Source organism: Sturnus vulgaris, unplaced genomic scaffold (genome assembly GCF_052056855.1).
Source record: "Sturnus vulgaris isolate bStuVul1 unplaced genomic scaffold, bStuVul1.hap1 Scaffold_248, whole genome shotgun sequence".
In the NCBI taxonomy this organism is placed as follows: domain Eukaryota; kingdom Metazoa; phylum Chordata; class Aves; order Passeriformes; family Sturnidae; genus Sturnus; species Sturnus vulgaris.
Window position 1 is genome coordinate 9,649 of NW_028276333.1, and position 19,284 is coordinate 28,932.

The window sequence follows — 19,284 nt, forward strand, 5'->3', positions numbered from 1 at the left end:
AAAATATGGGAAAAAATCCACGAAAATTGCGGGAAAAAATGCATGAAAAATTGGGGAAAAATCAGTAAGAAATGGGGGAAAAAATCCATGAAAAATGGCGGGAAAAATCAGATCGGCGATCGATAGCTAATGCGTGCCGATCGATTAGATCGGCGATCGATTGATCACGACTACCGATCGATTATATCGGCGATCGATTGCTAATGCCTGCCGATCGATTCGATCGGCGATCGATTGATCGCGCCAGCCGATCGATTCGATCGGCGTTCGATTGCTAATGCCTGCCGATCGATTAGATCGGCGATCGATTGATGGCGCCTGCCGATCGATTAGATCGGCGATCGATTGCTAATGCCTGCCGATCGATTAGATCGGCGATCGATTGATCGCGCCTGCCGATCGATTAGATCGGCGATCGATTGCTAATGCCTGCCGATCGATTAGATCGGCGATCGATTGATCGCGCCTGCCGATCGATTATATCGGCGATCGATTGATCGCGCCTGCCGATCGATTAGATCGGCGATCGATTGCTAATGCCTGCCGATCGATTAGCTCGGCGATCGATTGATCGCGCCTGCCGATCGATTAGATCGGCGATCGATTGATCGCGCCTGCCGATCGATTAGATCGGCGATCGATTGCTAATGCCTGCCGATCGATTAGATCGGCGATCGATTGATGGCGCCTGCCGATCGATTAGATCGGCGATCGATTGATCGCGCCTGCCGATCGATTAGATCGGCGATCGATTGCTAATGCCTGCCGATCGATTAGATCGGCGATCGATTGCTAATGCCTGCCGATCGATTAGATCGGCGATCGATTGATCGCGCCTGCCGATCGATTAGATCGGCGATCGATTGCTAATGCCTGCCGATCGATTAGATCGGCGATCGATTGATCGCGCCTGCCGATCGATTATATCGGCGATCGATTGATCGCGCCTGCCGATCGATTAGATCGGCGATCGATTGCTAATGCCTGCCGATCGATTAGATCGGCGATCGATTGATGGCGCCTGCCGATCGATTAGATCGGCGATCGATTGCTAATGCCTGCCGATCGATTAGATCGGCGATCGATTGATCGCGCCTGCCGATCGATTAGATCGGCGATCGATTGCTAATGCCTGCCGATCGATTAGATCGGCGATCGATTGATCGCGCCTGCCGATCGATTATATCGGCGATCGATTGCTAATGCCTGCCGATCGATTAGATCGGCGATCGATTGATGGCGCCTGCCGAGCGATTAGATCGGCGATCGATTGCTAATGCCTGCCGATCGATTAGATCGGCGATCGATTGATCGCGCCTGCCGATCGATTAGATCGGCGATCGATTGCTAATGCCTGCCGATCGATTAGATCGGCGATCGATTGATCGCGCCTGCCGATCGATTAGATCGGCGATCGATTGATGGCGCCTGCCGATCGATTAGATCGGCGATCGATTGATCGCGCCTGCCGATCGATTAGATCGGCGATCGATTGCTAATGCCTGCCGATCGATTAGATCGGCGATCGATTGCTAATGCCTGCCGATCGATTAGATCGGCGATCGATTGATCGCGCCTGCCGATCGATTAGATCGGCGATCGATTGCTAATGCCTGCCGATCGATTAGATCGGCGATCGATTGATCGCGCCTGCCGATCGATTAGATCGGCGATCGATTGCTAATGCCTGCCGATCGATTAGATCGGCGATCGATTGATCGCGCCTGCCGATCGATTAGATCGGCGATCGATTGCTAATGCCTGCCGATCGATTAGCTCGGCGATCGATTGATCGCGCCTGCCGATCGATTAGATCGGCGATCGCTTTCCAATGCCTGCCGATCGATTGCTAATGCACACTATTTGCACACTCCTTGCACACCCTTTGCACTCGTACAGAGGCAGGAGGTTTGTCAGTTCTGGTCGGGGTTTTTTGGGGCGTTCATTCCGGGGGATTTCCTCAAGGATTGGGACACTCCTTGATTCCATCCCTTGCCTGTCTCCCAAGCGCCACCCTGTGGGCAGAGCGCGGTACTGCGCGCCTGCCTCTCCCAAGATGGCGGCTCGGGTGTCGCTCCCCGACCTTCTAACTCTGGCTGCAAAAGGAGGGGGGCACAGCAAGGAGCCCGCTCGCTCTAGTGGGATGCCTGCGCACGACGCCGACACCGATCCCACGGGTGCGATTTTCGGCGGCGTTTCCAATCGTGCGGACATCTCCTTCAGCCCGCTTCGGCCCGGGGGAGAGGGGCGGGGCCGCCAGCGATGGTCCCGGCGCAGCCCGGGCAGGCTCGGGGCGGAGCCGGGGCTTGGTGAGGCGGGGCACGGAGGTCCCGGGGACGGGACCGGGCGGGGCCGGGGCGGTGCTTTAGGGGCGGTCCCCAGTGGTCCCGGGCGGCACCGGGGGCGGGGCCGGGTGATCCCGGAGCGGTACCGAGCTGTGCTGGGGACGGTGCTGCAGGGGCGGTGCCGGGCCCGCCTCAGGGTGATTGAATGCCCAGAAATCGCCTCCTCTGCCCCGTGCTCACACTGAGCTGCGGGCTGCAGCGTGCTGTCGGAGCTCCGCACACAGCACGGATTTGGGCTTCCCCTCCTCTCAAACCCTCTCCCCCTTCTTCCTCCTCCTCATCTTCCTCTTTGTCCTCTGTCACTGCTGAGGCTCTGGAAAGAACTGAAATTCTGCAGGGAGAGATGTCCTCTCGTGGCCCCAGGGACTGCCTCGGCACGGGCCACGAGCGCCTCCGGCCCCTGCCTTCTCCTGCTTGAAAAAATCACCTGGAGCCCGAGCTCGGGGGGGTGAAATCAGCTGAAATCCAGGTAACTCTGTCAAGTGCCCCCCAGGGACATCGGCGGGGCTGGGGGATGAGGGTTTGAAACAGCAAATTCTTTGGAATATACACCTGTCCCTGTGCCGATGCTGCTGAGCTTCCTGCCACAGTATATCCCCACTCCATGAGGCGCTGTGAGGTTATGGCAGTGGGAATTGAGCAGGGAATTCGGGGCTATGGGCATAATTCACGGGAGCTAGCAAAGCTGACAGCCAACCCCAAATCGGGGCACAGCACAGAGAACAATCTGTGTGCTGCCCTGTCAGCTCAAGCTCCTGGGCTGGGAAGTATTGGGAGTTAAATGTATGGAATTACACAAATCACAGCAACTGGCATCACCCAGAGGGACAATCCAAGGCCCAAACAATTCCTCCACAGTCCACTCTGGGAAAAACACCCTGTGCCTGCCAGGAGCTCTGACCCTGCTTTTCCTACCAGCTCCTGAGCAGTGTCAGGGCCACCACGACGCCTTTAAAATCCAGATAAACCCCAAATCCTACACAGTGAATAATCCAAAGAAAGTACTGAATTGTTGTCATTAAAAGCTCAAAACTCATTAAGAATTCTATGACAACAGTGTAATGGACTCCCAGGAACCTCATGAATGCTCTCGGTTTCATTTTTGTGTATTTTTACTCCCTCATTTGGCAGCTTGTAAAACTTATCCTGGAATTCAGAGGTCAAGCAGGATCGACTTTGGATTGACCTTCACCTCTGTTCCCACTTTGTGCAAACACAACTCGTGCCCAGGTGGGTGAACTCATCACCTCAGCTTTTCACTCCAGAGTATCCCCTCCTTATTTCCCTGTAGATGAACTCAGATCCACTCCTCACCTCCACTGGTCATCCAAGCGTCCATTCTGTTCCCCACAGGCCCTGGTGGCCCCAGGGAGCTCCCTTGGCCTTTCTCCTGCCCCTCTGCAGCCCGAGGTCGCTACACAAACAGTTCTTGTGTCCCCTCTAAATGACCCCGGGTTTTCTGCTCAATGAATGGCATGACCCGTGCCCACTGCTCATGATTCACCCAACCAAAATCAAGAGCAAATGTTGCTTGGGCTTTAAGAACTTGAAATAACTCTGAAGCAAAAGAAATCACCTTTTTCTTCTGGTTTTTATTTTTATTTTTTCATTTAAGATGCTGGACTTGCCTCTGTGGATGTGTGCTGAGCTCTCACTGCAGGGGACTGTCAGGCCTGAATGGCTGTGAGTTCGTGTTCTTCTCAGTAGGGAATCAGAAATTATTCTTAGACCATAGAATTGTTTTCTGAAACCTTTCCCCTTTCCTCTTTGTGCCTTTGAATTTTTCAGCTGTTCCCTGTTGTCACTTCCCCTGCCTGACTTCTGTGCAGCTCCTAGCTGGGAAAAACTGGGAAAACTTAGGGGGTACAGAGGTGGAATTTTTGGCTGGATTTTTCTAACATTTCTAATTTTGCTGAACTTATTTCCCCAGTGAGAAGAGCACGAACTCACAGCCATGCAGGCCTGACAGTCACTGCGGGAAATCTGACACAGTATTAATAAGTAACCTTTCCTGAGAGCAGTCACCACCCCAGTCCTCCAGCCTTGTCAAATGTTTGCAATGAATGGACCCAAGTTCTAATCCTTAATCTAAATTTATGTCAGCTTTTGTTAGAAAGATACCGGACAGTAAATCATACAAGAGAATTTAAAAATTGCACAAAGAATAACCGGCCCAGACCAAACCCAACCGCCCCCATCAGTGCTCCACCCCAATTTTGGGAGAAACAGTGATACAGTTTATAAATACTCTCCTTCCACACTATTCAGTCCTTCACCGCACATCCCCAGAGAGGAGTCCCTCAGACCTTGCTCCCCTGAACACCAGGAGAGCTGGAGTTTCACCCAGATCCCACATTCCCATGGCAGTTAATCCCAGCAGGGAGGCAAAGAGGAACCCTGCATCCTCTGACATAGCCCACAGCACGGGCAGCACCAGGAGCCCTCCAGGCTCAGACCTCTGGTGCTGAAGCCTCTGGGCTTTGGCTGATCAAACACCACAGCTCTTGGCAAAGATGCCAGGAGAGTCGTGATTCTTCCTGTCCTGAAAGAGAGGAGGAAAAGAAAATTAAGTCGACTGCAGAAGGATTCCAGCTCTCAACTTCTGCTCTGATTCCTCACTCTGGGGTTTTATCCATGACAAGTGACACCAATTCAGAGTGCCCTTTTCCAGCATTTTTATTCCTAACTATTAAAAGGATGCTCATTTCTCTTATTGTATTCTTTGCTTAATTTTATTAGAGGCATTTTCATCCCAGACCCCACTTGTCAGTTCTTCAATCCTTTAGCACTGGACTTGGCACAAAGGGATACCCGTGGTGCTGCATCACAAGAAATCCCAAAGAGAAACCCCTTCCAAACCTGACGGAGAAAGCTTTCAAGGCACTCCAGAACACAGACAGCTTTTCCTGCCTTGTCAGGCCACACCAATTCTGTCCCATCCACCTGAACTGTGCAGGTGAGGAAAAGGCTTTCCTTGCTCCTCGGGAATCACTGTCTGAGACCACAGATGTCCATCCTGGGCAGCACCTGGAAACAACGTGGGAAAGGCAAAATGAGAGTGTTTTCTATCAGAAAATTACTACTACTAATAAAAATAACAATCAGAACTTCTGGACAAATTTAGTAACATCACTTTGATATGAGAAATACAGGCCATGCCCATCCTTGTAGCCCAGGTGAAAACAGGAAGGAGAACTAGAGGAAAAGCAGAGTCCCTTATTTGATCTCTGGACACAAACGGAGGCCTTTTCCCTGTGAAACCAAACTCACCCTTCCAGGGTTCCTGAGATCAGCTACGAGGAGGCTTTTGGCACTCCAAGAGCAGCTGGGTCACAGCTGGATGCGGCTTGGGTCTGGGAGACACCGTGCTCCTTCTGGAATTATAGCACGCAAATGCCTGCTCCTGGCCCCAGGCCCGGAGATAAAATCTGTGGGGTTTTTCCCTGTGCAACATTGTTCACCCCTCCCAGGTTCCTGAGATCTGCACAGAGGAGGCTTTGGGCACCCCAAAGGCAGCCAGGGTTACAGGTGGGGGCAGCTTGGGGCTGGGAGAAATCCTCATCCATTTGGAATTTTATCAGGCAGAAACCTGGCTGGGTGCACAGGTCTCTGGACACGACCAGTGGCCCTTTCCCCTGTGAAACAAAACTCACCCTGCCAGGCTCCTGAGACCACTTAGGAGGAGGGGTTTGACTCTCCAAGAGCAGTCGCAACGAGAGATGCTCACACAGAAGGCCATGCAGAAGAGGAAACGAGCGCACCCGCAGCCCCCCAAGGCGCGCCCCAACGCCCCAGACCCGGCACTGCCAGCTCGGGCAGTCCCATAAAGCATCCCCCGCCTCCGCAGCGGCGGGACAGGCGGGGCCCGGGGTCCCGAGGAAACCGAGCGTGCCCGGAGGCGCGGCAGGACGGCAGCGCAGCGCCGCCTGGCGGCGGAGCAGGAGAGCAGCGCCGGGCCCCATGGCAGTATCGGTACCCGTGCGCCCCCTGCTGTCCGCGGCGATGCAGCGCCCGATGCCGAGTTCCACGCCCGTGTCGCCGAGGGAGAGGGGCACCGCTGGCTGGGGCCTCCCCGCCGACACGGACAGAAGCCGAAGCAGAAGCCCCGGTGCCATTGGCGGCCCCTACCCAGCGGGCCGGGCTCCGCCGGGCCCGCGGCCCCGCGCGGTATCGGGTCGGCCCGCTCCCGTCTTCGTCGCACCCGGGCCCTGCTCCTGGCATGAAGCGCGTCACCGCCCCGCGCCGTCCCGCCCCCCCGCGCGTCATCGCGTGCGTTCGGCGGCCCGCCCCGGGGGCGGCGCCGGGGGCGGTGCCGGGGGCGTTCCCGGTCGCCGTGCCGGGGTAGCCCGGGGAGCGGTTCCGGGAGCGGTTCGGGGGGCGGTGCCGATTGCAGTCCCGGTCACTGTCCCCAGTCCCCGTCCCCAGTCCTGGTCCCGGTCCCAGTCCCCGGTTCCGGTCCCCGATCCTGGTCCCAGTCCCAGTTCCCCGTCCCGGAACCCGATCACGGTCCTGGTCCCAGTCCCCAATCCCGGTCCCGGTCCCTGTCCCAGGTCCCCGTCCGCGATCCCGGTCCCTGTCCCATTTCCCCGTCCCGGTCCCCGATCCCAGTCCCGGTCCACGTCCCCGATCCCGATTTTCCCCCCCCTTTCACACTGATTTTTCCCCCGATTTATCAATGATTTTTTTCCCCATTTTTTCCCATTTCTCACTGATATTTTCCCCCATTTTTCAGGGATTTTTTTCCCCATTTCTCACTGATTTTTTTCCCCATTCTTCATGGAGTTTTGCCCCCGTTTTTCACTGATTTTTCCCCATTTCTCACTGACTTTTTCCCCATTTTCCCCCATTTCTCACTGATATTTTCCCCCATTTTTCATGGATTTTTTCCAGATTTATCCCCATTTCCCACTGATTTTTCCCCATTTTTCATGGACTTTTCCCCCCCGTTTCTTACTTATGTTTTTCCCCGATTTCTCATTGATTTCCCCCCCCCCCCATTTCGCACTGATTTTTTACCCATTTTTCCCCATTTCTCACTGATTTCTTTCGCCATTTTTCATGGAATTTCCCCACCCATTTCTAACGGATTTTTCCCCCACTTTTCCCCATTTCTCACTGATTTTTCCCCCCATTCTTCAGGGATTTTTTTCCCCATTTCTCACTGATTTTTCCCCCCATTCTTCATGATTTACAGGATACTCTATCGTGAATGGAAAGCAATTAAAGGAAGGGGGGAGGTTACCAGCCACCTGGTCAGCTCAGACAGCAGAGCTGCACACGCTTGTGAGAGCCTGTGAATTATAGCAGGACAAGACATTAAATATATTTACTGATTCTAAATATGCATATGCGGTAATACATGCATTTGGAAAACTATGGGGAAAAAAAGAGGTTTATTAAGCTGCAGAAGAAAGAAGAAAAAAATTGGTTTACAAGGGATGGCAAGCAGTGGATACCAAAAGCTCTAGCCTTACAATTGTTAAAACAACTTCATTAAAGGAGTCGTTCTGTGCCTTCTTTGGGGTGAGGAAAAAAGGCTGAGGGGGGCTCCGACGTGGTTTGGGGCACCCCAAGGTCCCTGGGAGAGGGAGCCGGGCTGCGCTGGAGGAGCAGGTGAGTCGGGCATGGGGGGGGGTCATGGTGGGTGCCAGAACATTGAGAGGGAGGGGTGGGTGTAGAATGCATGAAAAACAGAACCTTAAAAAATAGCTAAATATAGTCTAAAAGGAATGTTTTATTGGCTTGTGTTTGGATAGAGGTAGGGTTTTTTTATAGATACTGTAAATAGAAAAGATAAAGAATAAAAATATAGAAGCAAATATAAGAAACCAATATATAAATATATTACATTACATTATATTATGTTATGAAAATAGAAATATATAAATATTCAGACTTTAAAAGGAATGTTTTATTGGTTTTTATTTGGTTAGAGGAGGGTTTTTTGAAAATAATATAGGCAAAAATATACAAATATGCAAAAATAGATACTGACATAAAATTATTATAACTATATATGCATATATATATGTAAGTATAAATATATAGAAAAAAATATAAATATAAAATACATGTATGTAGTATGTAATAGAAATAATTTATCGATTTTAATATGTTATATTAAATAGTATGTTATAATAGAATGTAAATAGCATCTAGTATATTAATATACTAGTAAAAACTACATTAAATAGTATATAAATATAGAATACACAATATAGACATATAAATCTACAGATATAAATATGAAAACTAAATAGAAAAATATATTCAAATAGAATTTAAAATAATCGAGTTTTTTGTTTCTATTTGGTTAGAGGCAGAGCTTTTAAAGAAATAATATTAAAAACTATGAACCTCCAAATATAGATGGATATAGATAAAATAGAAATAACATTAGTAATATAAATCTATGTATATAATGAATAATAAAATAATATTGTATATATGATAAATAGAATAGCAATTAAATTGAATATATGAAATATGTCTAGATTATTACTAGAAATTAAATATTAAAAAATAGATGATTTCTATATATAAAAGGTTTTTTTTTTCATTTGGTCACAGGCAGGGCATTTTTAGTTTGGGTCGGGGTTTTTTTGGGGCGTTCATTGAGAGGATTTTATGACGGGTGGGGACTCTGGTGCTTGGAACTCTCTCCCTTCTCTGTCTGTCCCTGACAGGGCGGCAGTGCCGGGCTGAGTTGGGCGGCAGTGCTGCCGCCGTGTGGACACAGGCGGGTACTGCACCGTGCCCCTCTCAGGATGGCGGAAGGGCCCGCGGGCCGGGACCCAGCCGTGCGGCAGCGCTCAAGATGGCGGCCTCTCTAGGACCCCGGCGGATAGGCGTTTACATAAAACGCCTGTCCGCGCCCGCCGGCGCCCTCACGCCCGCGGCACCGGGGACCGCGCGGCCGTTGTCGGCACGCTCTGAAACATCCGGGAAAATTGTCGGCGAGCGGATCGGCGTCGGCGATGTAATCAGGCATCTTATGCCTACACACCGGGGTCCTGATTTTTTCCCGCCCTTTCTGCCGCCATTTTTGGCAGGTCAGCCGGGGTGCCGCCCGAGCCGCCATTTTGAGAGTGCGGACACACTCAAGATGGCGGCCTCTCTAGGACCCCGGCGGATAGGCGTTTACATAAAACGCCTGCCCGCGCCCGCCGGCGCCCTCACGCCCGCGGCACCGCGGACCGCGCGGCCGTTGTCGGCACGCTCTGAAACATCCGGGAAAATTGTCGGCGAGCGGATCGGCGTCGGCGATGTAATCAGGCATCTTATGCCTACACACCGGGGTCCTGATTTTTTCCCGCCCTTTCTGCCGCCATTTTTGGCAGGTCAGCCGGGGTGCCGCCCGAGGCGCCATTTTGAGAGTCCCGACACGCTCAAGATGGCGGCCTCTCTAGGACCCCGGCGGATAGGCGTTTACATAAAACGCCTGCCCGCGTTCGCCGGCATAAAAATAAATATGCATAAATATAAACATAGACATAAACATGCACAAACGTTAACCTGCATAGATATAAACATAAACATAAACATAAACATAAACATAAACATAAACATAAACATAAACATGCAAAACAATAATAATAAATATAAATAGAAATAGAAATACAAACATTAATAAAATCAGTGAGAAAGGGGGTAAAATCAGTGAGAAATGGGGGGGAAAAACCATGAAAAATGATGGAAAAATCAGAGAGAAATGGGGGAAAAATCGGTGAGGAATGGGGAAAAAGATCAACGAAAAATTGGGAAAAATCAGTCAGAAGTGGGGGATAAAAATCAGTGAGAAATGGGGGGAAAAGTCGGTGAGAAATGGGGAAAAAATCAGTGATTAATGGGCGGGAAAATGCATGAAAAATGGGGGGAATAATTCAGAGAGAAATGGGGGCAAATATCAGTGAGAAATGGGGGGGAAAATCAGGAAATATCCATGAAAATTGGGGGAAACATCCATGAAAAATGGCGGAAAAAATCAATGAAAAATGGCGGAAAAAATCAGTGAGAAATGGGGAAAAATGGGGAAAAAGGAGTGATAAATGGGGGAAAAAATCAGTGAGAAATGGGGAAAAATGGGGAAAAAATCCACGAAAAATGGGTGGAAAAATCCATGAAAAATCAACGGAAAAATCAGTGAGAAATGGGGAAAACATCATGGTGAAATGGGGCAAAAATCAGAGAGAAATGGGGAAAAATCATTGAAAAATGGGGGATAAAAATCAGTGAGAAATGGGGGGAAAATGGGGAAAAACATCAGTGAGAAATGGGGAAAAAAATCTTTGATAAATTGGGGCAAAAATCATTGAGAAATGGGGAAAATAATCAGTGAGAAATGGGGAAAATTTGGGAAAAATCCAGGAAAATTGCGGGAAAAAATGCTTGAAAAATTGGGGAAAAAATCCGAGAGAAAATCCCCGGGAATCCCCGGGAAAAACCCCCCGGAATCCCCGAGAAAATCCCCCGGAATTCCCCGGGAAAATCCCCCCGGAATCCCCTGGAAAATCCCCCTGAATTCCCCGAGAAACTCATCCCGGAATCCCCGTGATAATCCGTCCGCTATCCCCGAGAAAATCCCCCAGGAATCCCCCAGAAAATCTCCCCGAAATCCCCGGGATAATCTCCCCGGAATCCCCGAGAAAATCCCTCGGAATTCCCCGGGAAAATCCTCCCGGAATCCAAGAGAAAATCCTCCCGGAATCCACGAGAAAATCCGCCCGGAATCCCCGGGAAAATCCTCCAGAAATCCCCGAGAAAATCCCCCGGAGTCCCCGGGAAAATCAACCCGGAATCGCCGGGAAAATCCCCCCAGAATCCCCGAGAAAATCCCCCGGAATTCCCCTAGAAAATCCCCCCGGACTCCCCGAGAAATTTCCCCCGGAATCCCCGGGAAAATAGCCCCCGGAATCCGCGAGAAAATCCCCCCGGAATCCACGCGAAAATCCCCCAGAAATCCCTGTGAAAGCCCCCCCGGAATCCCCAAGAAAATCTCCCCGGAATCCCCGAGAAAATTCGCCCGTAATACTCGGGAAAATATGCCCGGAATCCCCTGGAAAAACCCCCCGGAATCCCCTGGATAATCCCCCCGGAATCCCCGATAAAATCCCCCTGGAATCTCCAGGAAAATGCCCCGGGAATACGCGAGAAAATCCCCCCGGAATCCCCTGGAAAATCCCCCCTGAATCCCCGAGAAAAACCCCCCTGAATCCCCGAGAAAATCCCCCCGGATTCCCCTGAAAATCCCTCGGAATCCCCGGGCAAATCTCCCCGGACTCCCCGAGAAAATCCCCCCGGAATTCCCCGGGAAAATCCCCCCGGAATCCCCGAGAAAATCCCCTAGAATTCCCCGGGATAATCCCCCCGGAATCCCCGAGAAAATCCCCCCGCAATCGCCGAGAAAATCCCCCCGGAATCGCCGGAATCATCCCCTGGAATTCCCCGGGAAAATCATCCCGGAATCCCCGAGAATATCCCCCCGGTATCGCCGAGAAAACCCCCCCGGAATCCCCGGGAAAATCCCTCCGGACTCCCCGAAAAAATCCCCCGGAATCCCCGAGAAAATCCCCCGGAATTTCCCGGGAAAATCACCCCGGAATCCCCGAGAAAATTCTCCCGAAATACTCGGCAAAATCCCCCAGGAATCCACGGAAAATTCCCCGGAATCCAGGAGAAAATACCCCGGAATCCCCATGAAAATCCCCCGGAATCCCCGCGAATATCCCCCCGGAATCCCCGGGAAAATCCCCATGAATTCCCCGGGAAAATAATCTCGGAATCCCCGAGAAAATCTCCCCGGAATCACCGAGATAATGGCCCCGGAATACCCGAGAACATCCCCCGGAATTGCCCGAGAAAATCATCCCGTAATCCCCGAGGAAATCCCCCGGAACACTCGGGAAAATCCCCCCGGAATTCCTCGTAAAATCACCCCGGATACCCCGGGAAAATCCCTCCGGACTCCCCGAAAAATTCCCCCCGGAATACTCGGGAAAATCCCCCCGGAATCCCCGAGAAAATCCACCCGGAATCCCCTGGAAAATCCACCGGGAATTCCCCTGGAAATTCCTCGCTGAAACCCCTGGAAAATCCCCCCGGAATTCCCCGGGAATATCCCCTCGGAATCCCCGGGAAAATCCCCCCGGACTCCCCGAAAAAATCCCCCCGGAATACTCGGGAAAATCCCCCCGGAATACTCGGGAAAATCCTCCCGGAATTCCCGAGAAAATCCCCCGGAATTCCCTGAGAAAATCGCCCCGGAATCCCAGTGAAAATCCCCCCGGAATCCCCGGGAAAATCCCCCAGGAATCCCCTAGAAAATCCCCCAGGTATCCCCGATAAAATCCCCCTGGAATCCCCTGGAAAATCCCCCTGGAATCGCGGGGAAAAAGCCCCCCGCATTTCCCGGGAAAAATCCCCCCGGAATCCCCGATAAAATCTCCCCGGAATCCCTGAGAAAATCCCCCCGGAATCCGCGAGAAAATATGCCCAGAATCCCCGATAAAATCCCCCCGGAATCCCCGGGAATATCCCCCAGGAATCCCCGATAAAATCCCCCCGGAATCCCCCAGAAATTCCCCCCGGAATCCCCGACAAAATCCCCCCGGAATTCCCGACAAAATCCTCCCGGAATCCCCGGAAAATCCCCCCGGAATCCCCGGAAAATCCCCGCGGAATTCCGGTCCATTTCTGTAGGAGAATAGTTTGTAAGGATAGTGCAGAAGGCACTAGTTGCCAACGAGTTACAGCTGTACTGATTAGCAAGGAGTGGAAACAGCCTTGCCTGCCCAGTGAGGCTGGTTGTTATAAAAGCGTGGGTCAGCTGGCTGCCAGTTTCACTAAGCACAGCTCCAGCTGGAGGTGCAGAGCCTGCTGCAGTGTGGGCTGGAGCCTGCTGGCTGTGCTGCGAGGAGGAAGGGACACGTGGCCGTGCAAGGGATGGACAAGGTGAGAGGATGCTGTGTGTGGGACAGACAGGCTCAGGTGGCTGGGGAAGGGACAGGCTGGGGTTTAGCCAGTCGTACAGAGGAGAGGAGGAGTCGGTGCTGTGTGGAGCTGCCTGTGAGAAAAGGAGTCAGAGTTGCCTCAAAGAAATCTGTGGAGAGAAGGCATGAAAAGTGTGTAATGAAAGACTCATGTTGGTGCCTGTCATGTCTGTCTTGATATAATTGCTACACGTTTTCTCGGAATGCTTGAATTTAGACATAAAATGAAAACTTTATTGTAAGAAAGGAATGCATTTCTCACCAAAGTGGTGTAGGGTGGGGGATCACAACTCACAGATGGCCTGGAAGCGGAACGGCCACAGGGGTTACTGTAACTGGGCCTCCAGTACCAAAGCCCCAGTGGGTTTAAAGGCTAGAGCTGGGCTGGGATTAGCACGGGCTCTGCAGCTGGGCTCATGCACAGGTCTGTCAGCACTCCTACCCGAGGACAGTCCCTCACCTAGGGAGAGGTTCTAGGCCTGGAGATGAGGCTGAGTTTGGGAAGGGTGCTGAGGACATGGTTAGGGAGGGATGTAAATGCATATCAAAAGACTTAATTTTGAGGGGTGGCAAGCATTAGCTATAAACCAGTAAGTATTTACAGCTAAAGGCTGGAGGTGGGGGCTGTCTGAGGAGGACAGGACTGTTTAAGGCTGAAGTTGGAAGAGAAACCTTGGTGAAGCTTTTGCGTTAGAAACGGCCTCACCTGCCAAATCAGATTTTTGTCTTCAGGATTGCATGAGTGAGGATGCCACAGCCAAGGAAAAGGTTCAGGTTTGGGAGGCAAAGGCGAGTTAGGCAGGGCTGCAGGGCTGGGGCTTGGCTGTTTCCATACTGCTCAGGGCAGCAAAGGGTAGCTGGCTCACTGGGCCTTGGATCTAGAACTCTTTCTGGAACAAGGTGGAGAGCTGAGGTTCATGCAAGGAAGGGGCCAGGAATTCTTTGTCTGACTGGAAAATGCCAGAGGGGCAGTGTGTGACTCGGATAGGATGATATGTTCATCTGGCGAGAGTCACAAAAGAATATTTTGGTTTACTGATAACTGGGCAGCTCAGAAGTTACTACTTGACTTAGTTGCTGCTCCCATCTGTTGCACACATAAACAGAGCAAAGCAGACGAATTCTCTCGGAGCCTGAGGTCTTTGACTGGCCCTCCAAAAATGCTGCCCGCTAAAAAACAGACGTGGGGGAGGAAAGTTGTCAGATACAATAGAGCAAGAAAAGGACACGGGCTTCAAAGTGCCCTCCAGCAGACCACGGAAGTGACCTGTCTGGAAGTGAAACCAGCAGTCTGCTTCCCCAGCCTCCTGGAAGCCTCTAACAGCTACACAGGCAGTGAGGGGAGAGAACAATTCAACCTAAAAATAATTTTCAGTAGCGTTCTGCACTGCTGTTAAAAATACTGCAACCAGGGAATGTGGTGTGGTGATAACTATTAGGCCTGTAAGTCTGGTAACTGGGGCTTTTAGCTCAAACATCTCGGTATGGCTACTTTGAGCCTTGTAAAAGCTGCGTTAAGTCCAATTTCTTGGGTAGTTCTACTAGCTCTAGCCTTGCTTTTCATCCCCTCAGTAACAAAGCAACTCCCTCTCGAGAATGTTATTTACTTTCCATATGATGTGCCTACCGATTTCTGGAATTGCAAATGTCTTTGGATACATGCGTAAATTTAAGTTTCAAGAAAGCTGTCAAGCTAAAACAAAGGCTTGCCATAATGCAGAAGAAAATGTTTTATGGAAGAACTGAGAGGTCCCTACCTGGGCATAGAATTTGCTATACGAAGGTGTGTTCCAAACGGATCTGCCATCTAAACAAGCAGAAAAATAGTTGGAATGTAGTGAGTTCAATTTAACTATTGCTAGAAATAGGAATTATTAGCAGAGCTTGGAGCATGATATCACTAGCAGCAGTAAGACGCTTTTAGTTTGCTTCTCATAAATTACTTGTAAAAAGCATTTGTACCTAGTGTGTAGCAATTAATATTTCCCCATTTTCTTCCCCCCCGCCCCCCAGTCTCAGGTACTCCTTTTATTTTACCCTTTTCTGTCTTGTAACATCATCTTCCTTTATTTTATTCTATCTTCTGTTCTCAGAACATCGCAGCATCCTCTGTCAATGTGAAAGCATTTGTTCATCCTGTCTTGGAATGGCTGTCAATGTTGCCCTCTTCTGGATCACTTTTTTTTTTTTTTTTTTTTTTTAACAATATGTTGCTAAATGTCAGGAAAATTAATCCACAAACACCAGCGGTTTATGTCCAAAAAGGAAACAGAGGAGTCCTTTTTGCTTTATTCGAATAAAGGGAGAGGCCATCGGACATTCCCCTGGGATCTCTCAAATTTTTGGAGGACGCAGCCTCCTTTTTATCCTATTTTCCCGGCCGCATTTCCCTCTCTCTTTTCCCATTGGCTGAGGTACTTGAGAGGCACAGACTTCCCGGAACGCCTGATACCTGAAATTCCCCTCTAATGTATAACCCTCCCTTTTAATTTTTAATTCTTATAGAATTCATAGTTTCCCCCCGTTGCTTCTTTCATCTTTCGATATCCAATTTCATTTATCAGCAGCCCTGCAGTTTGTTTGTAAAGGCAACTATCTCTTTCCATTCATCAATCAGTGGAATCCATCCCATTGTTTCTTTTATCTCTCAGTGCTAGCCTTATCTACAGGCTGATCCACAGCTCATTTGTAAAGACAAATTCAACATTCCTCTCAGCTAATAAATGAGAAGTTAGCTGAAAAAAGTAAAAACTGGATTTTTTTTTCCGGTGTGTGTCGGACAATACAGTGGAGAGAATTTGCGGGAGGATGATCGAGGATATCCTATTATAATATCGTTCTCGGACATTTTACTATTTTAGATCATCAGTTGTATTCTGAAAGAAATCTATTTTAATGATATGTGTACGTTTGCACGAAGTTATAGTTAAATATAGCTTGCGGCTGGGCTCTTTAATGAATAGGGGTATTTTTGGTTTTAATTCAATATTTTATGCTTGTGGTGTGTAGTGTGCTGATTTATTTTTTAATGTTATTTACTACGTGCGCTTTTGTTTTTGAGTGAAGGTAACTTTCTGGATGGCTTTGTATTTGAGGCAGAATGAATTGAAGTAGGTTTTTAAAACTGATTTTTCATATGTACGATGGGGAGTTTAGTAGGGGCAGCTCTGATGGTGGGGGCTTGGTTGTTAATTTTATCAGACGGCTTTTGTTAGATACAGCTTTTAATTCTGGAAAGTTTTTTTTTCTAATGTCGTGCTTTGAAGGTGGTTTTCGAGGATGTATGGTATAGCTTTATTTTGTTTGTAGATGGTGTATGATAAGGGCTATGGTCTATTTATCTAATGCCATGTTTTTTCATTCAGGTGTTGATAAGGGAGTTCTTGAATGGCGTTTTGTGTTGTTTTTGTTTTTGGTGGGGCGTTGTTTTTAAAGGATACCTTGATAAGGTTTGCCGATGGCGTTCTAGCCTGTAGCATAAGGCATAGGGTAGTTTTTGAATTATTTTGTGGTGGCTTTGATTCTTGCCAGTATGTAGTGTTTGTTTGAGGTAATGCTGTGTAGCTAATTTCTGTTTTCTTATTAATATTAGAATTGGAGTGTTGTAGTATATGGGCTGTTATTATATCATAGGGGTTCTATTTATTTGGTTTGATTGTTTTCTAGTTATGGATAATTTTTCTCAAAAAACCATTTTCAGGATTTCAGGCGTGACACAAAAGAACGCTCAGATTGCTGGAAGGGAAACGTGTGCCCAGATTGTCTCGAAGCAGTGCTGCTGTCGGTTCTCGTTCAGTTGTGTCTTCTGAAAATGAGACTGTTGTATTCATTGCGCTGTGCTAAACACTTGTCATTCTCCCAATGCCAGGAAACAGATGAAGCTTGAAGAAAGAGGAAGGAATTTGGAAGCGTACAAACAAGCTGAGAAGAGGTTCAGAGATCAGGGTGCTCACTGGCAGCAGGGGCTGGGGTTAGGGCTGAGCAGGAGCAAAGCCGGAGCACATCAACCTCACCTCGTGTTTTCTCGGGGGCTTTATGGCCCTGGCAAGAGAGAGATGTTCACTGACGAGTCCCAGGCCGAGCCGTGAGCACAGCATGTTGTGTTGGAGCTGGGGGTTTTTTTTGAGACGTTCAGCAGCCACACTCTCTAGTCAAGAGTCCTGAGGTTTGTTGCTGCTCCACTTTCATCCTCATATCCAGCTTCCAGCCCTTTTCTTCTCTCTGTCCAGTGTGTCTTTTGTGTTCCTTTCTTGTCCTGTGTGCTCCCCATCCCATTCCCGTTCCCTACGGAGGGGGAGGGTGTGGAGACTGGGGGCTCCGACGTGGTTTGGGGCACCCCAAGGTCCCTGGGAAAGGGAGCCGGGCTGCGCTGGAGGAGCAGGTGAGTCGGGCATGGGGGGGGGGGGGGGGGGGGGGGGGGTCATGGTGGGTGCCAGAACATTGAGAGGGAGGGGTGGGTGTAGAATGCATGAAAAACAGAACCATAAAAAATACCTAAATATAGTCTAAAAGGAATGTTTAAATGCTTTTTATTTGGGTAGAGGCACGGTTTTTATAGCTAATATAAAAATAAAATATAAAGAATAGAAATAGATTGGTATACATGTAAAATATAATGAAATATAAGTAGCAAATATCTATGAAAAATCTAGTGTATAACAGAAATAATGCAAATATAAGAATATGTATAAATATAAAATAGAGCTATGAGAATGGTAATAAGAATGGGGTAAAACATCAGTGAGAAATGGAAAAAAACCACATGAAAAATGGTGGGAAAATCAGTGAGAAATGGAGAAAAATCAGTGAAAAACGGGGGGGGGAATCTTTGAAAAATGGGGAAAAAAATCCGTGAGAAATGGGGGAAAAAAAATCCATGAAAAATGGGGGAATAAATCAGTGAGAAACGGGGAAAAGTGGGGGAAAAAATAATTGAGAAATGGGGAAAAAATCAGTGAGAAATGGGGGAAAAAATCCGTGACGAATGGCGGGAAAAGTCATTAAGAAATGGGGGAAAAATCAGTGAGAAACAGGGAAAAAAATCAATGAGAAATGGGGGAAAATTTGGGACAAAATCAGCGAGAAATGGGGGAAAAAGCAGTGGTAAATGGGGGAAAAGTCGATGAAAAATGGGGGAATATTCAGTGAGAAATGGGGGGGCGGGGGGGGGAAATCAGTGAGAAATGGGGAAAAAATCCATGGAAAACAGGCAAACAATCCATGGGCAATGGCGGGAACAGAGCGAGCTGTTGTCGCTCGTGCTGTGGTGGCCGATGCTGTGGGGAAAAAATAAGTGAAAAATGGGGGCAATAATCAGTGATAAATGGGGAGAAAATCAGTGATTAATGGGCGGAAAAATGCATGAAAAATGGAAGGAAAAATTCAGAGAGAAATGGGGGCAAATATCAGTGATAAATGGGGAAAAAAATCAGTGATTAATGGGGGGAAAAATGCATGGAAAATGGGGGGAAAATTCAGAGAGAAATGGGGGCAAAAATCAGTGAGCAATGGGGGGGAAAATCGGGAAATATCCATGGAAAAATGGGGGGAAAAAATCAGTAAGAAATGGGGGAAAAAATCAGTGAGAAATGGGGGAAACATCATGGTGAAATGGGGAAAAAAAATCTTTGATAATATGGGAAACAAATCATTGAGAAATGGGGGAAAAAAATCAGTGAGAAATGGGGAAAATATGGGAAAAAATCCACGAAAATTGCGGGAAAAAAATGCATGAAAAATTGGGGAAAAATCAGTAAGAAATGGGGGAAAAAATCCATGAAAAATGGCGGGAAAAATCATATCGGCGATCGATAGCTAATGCGTGCCTATGGATTAGATCGGCGATCGATTGATCACGACTACCGATCGATTATATCGGCGTTCGATTGCTAATGCCTGCCGATCGATTAGATCGGCGATCGATTGATCGCGCCTGCCGATCGATTAGATCG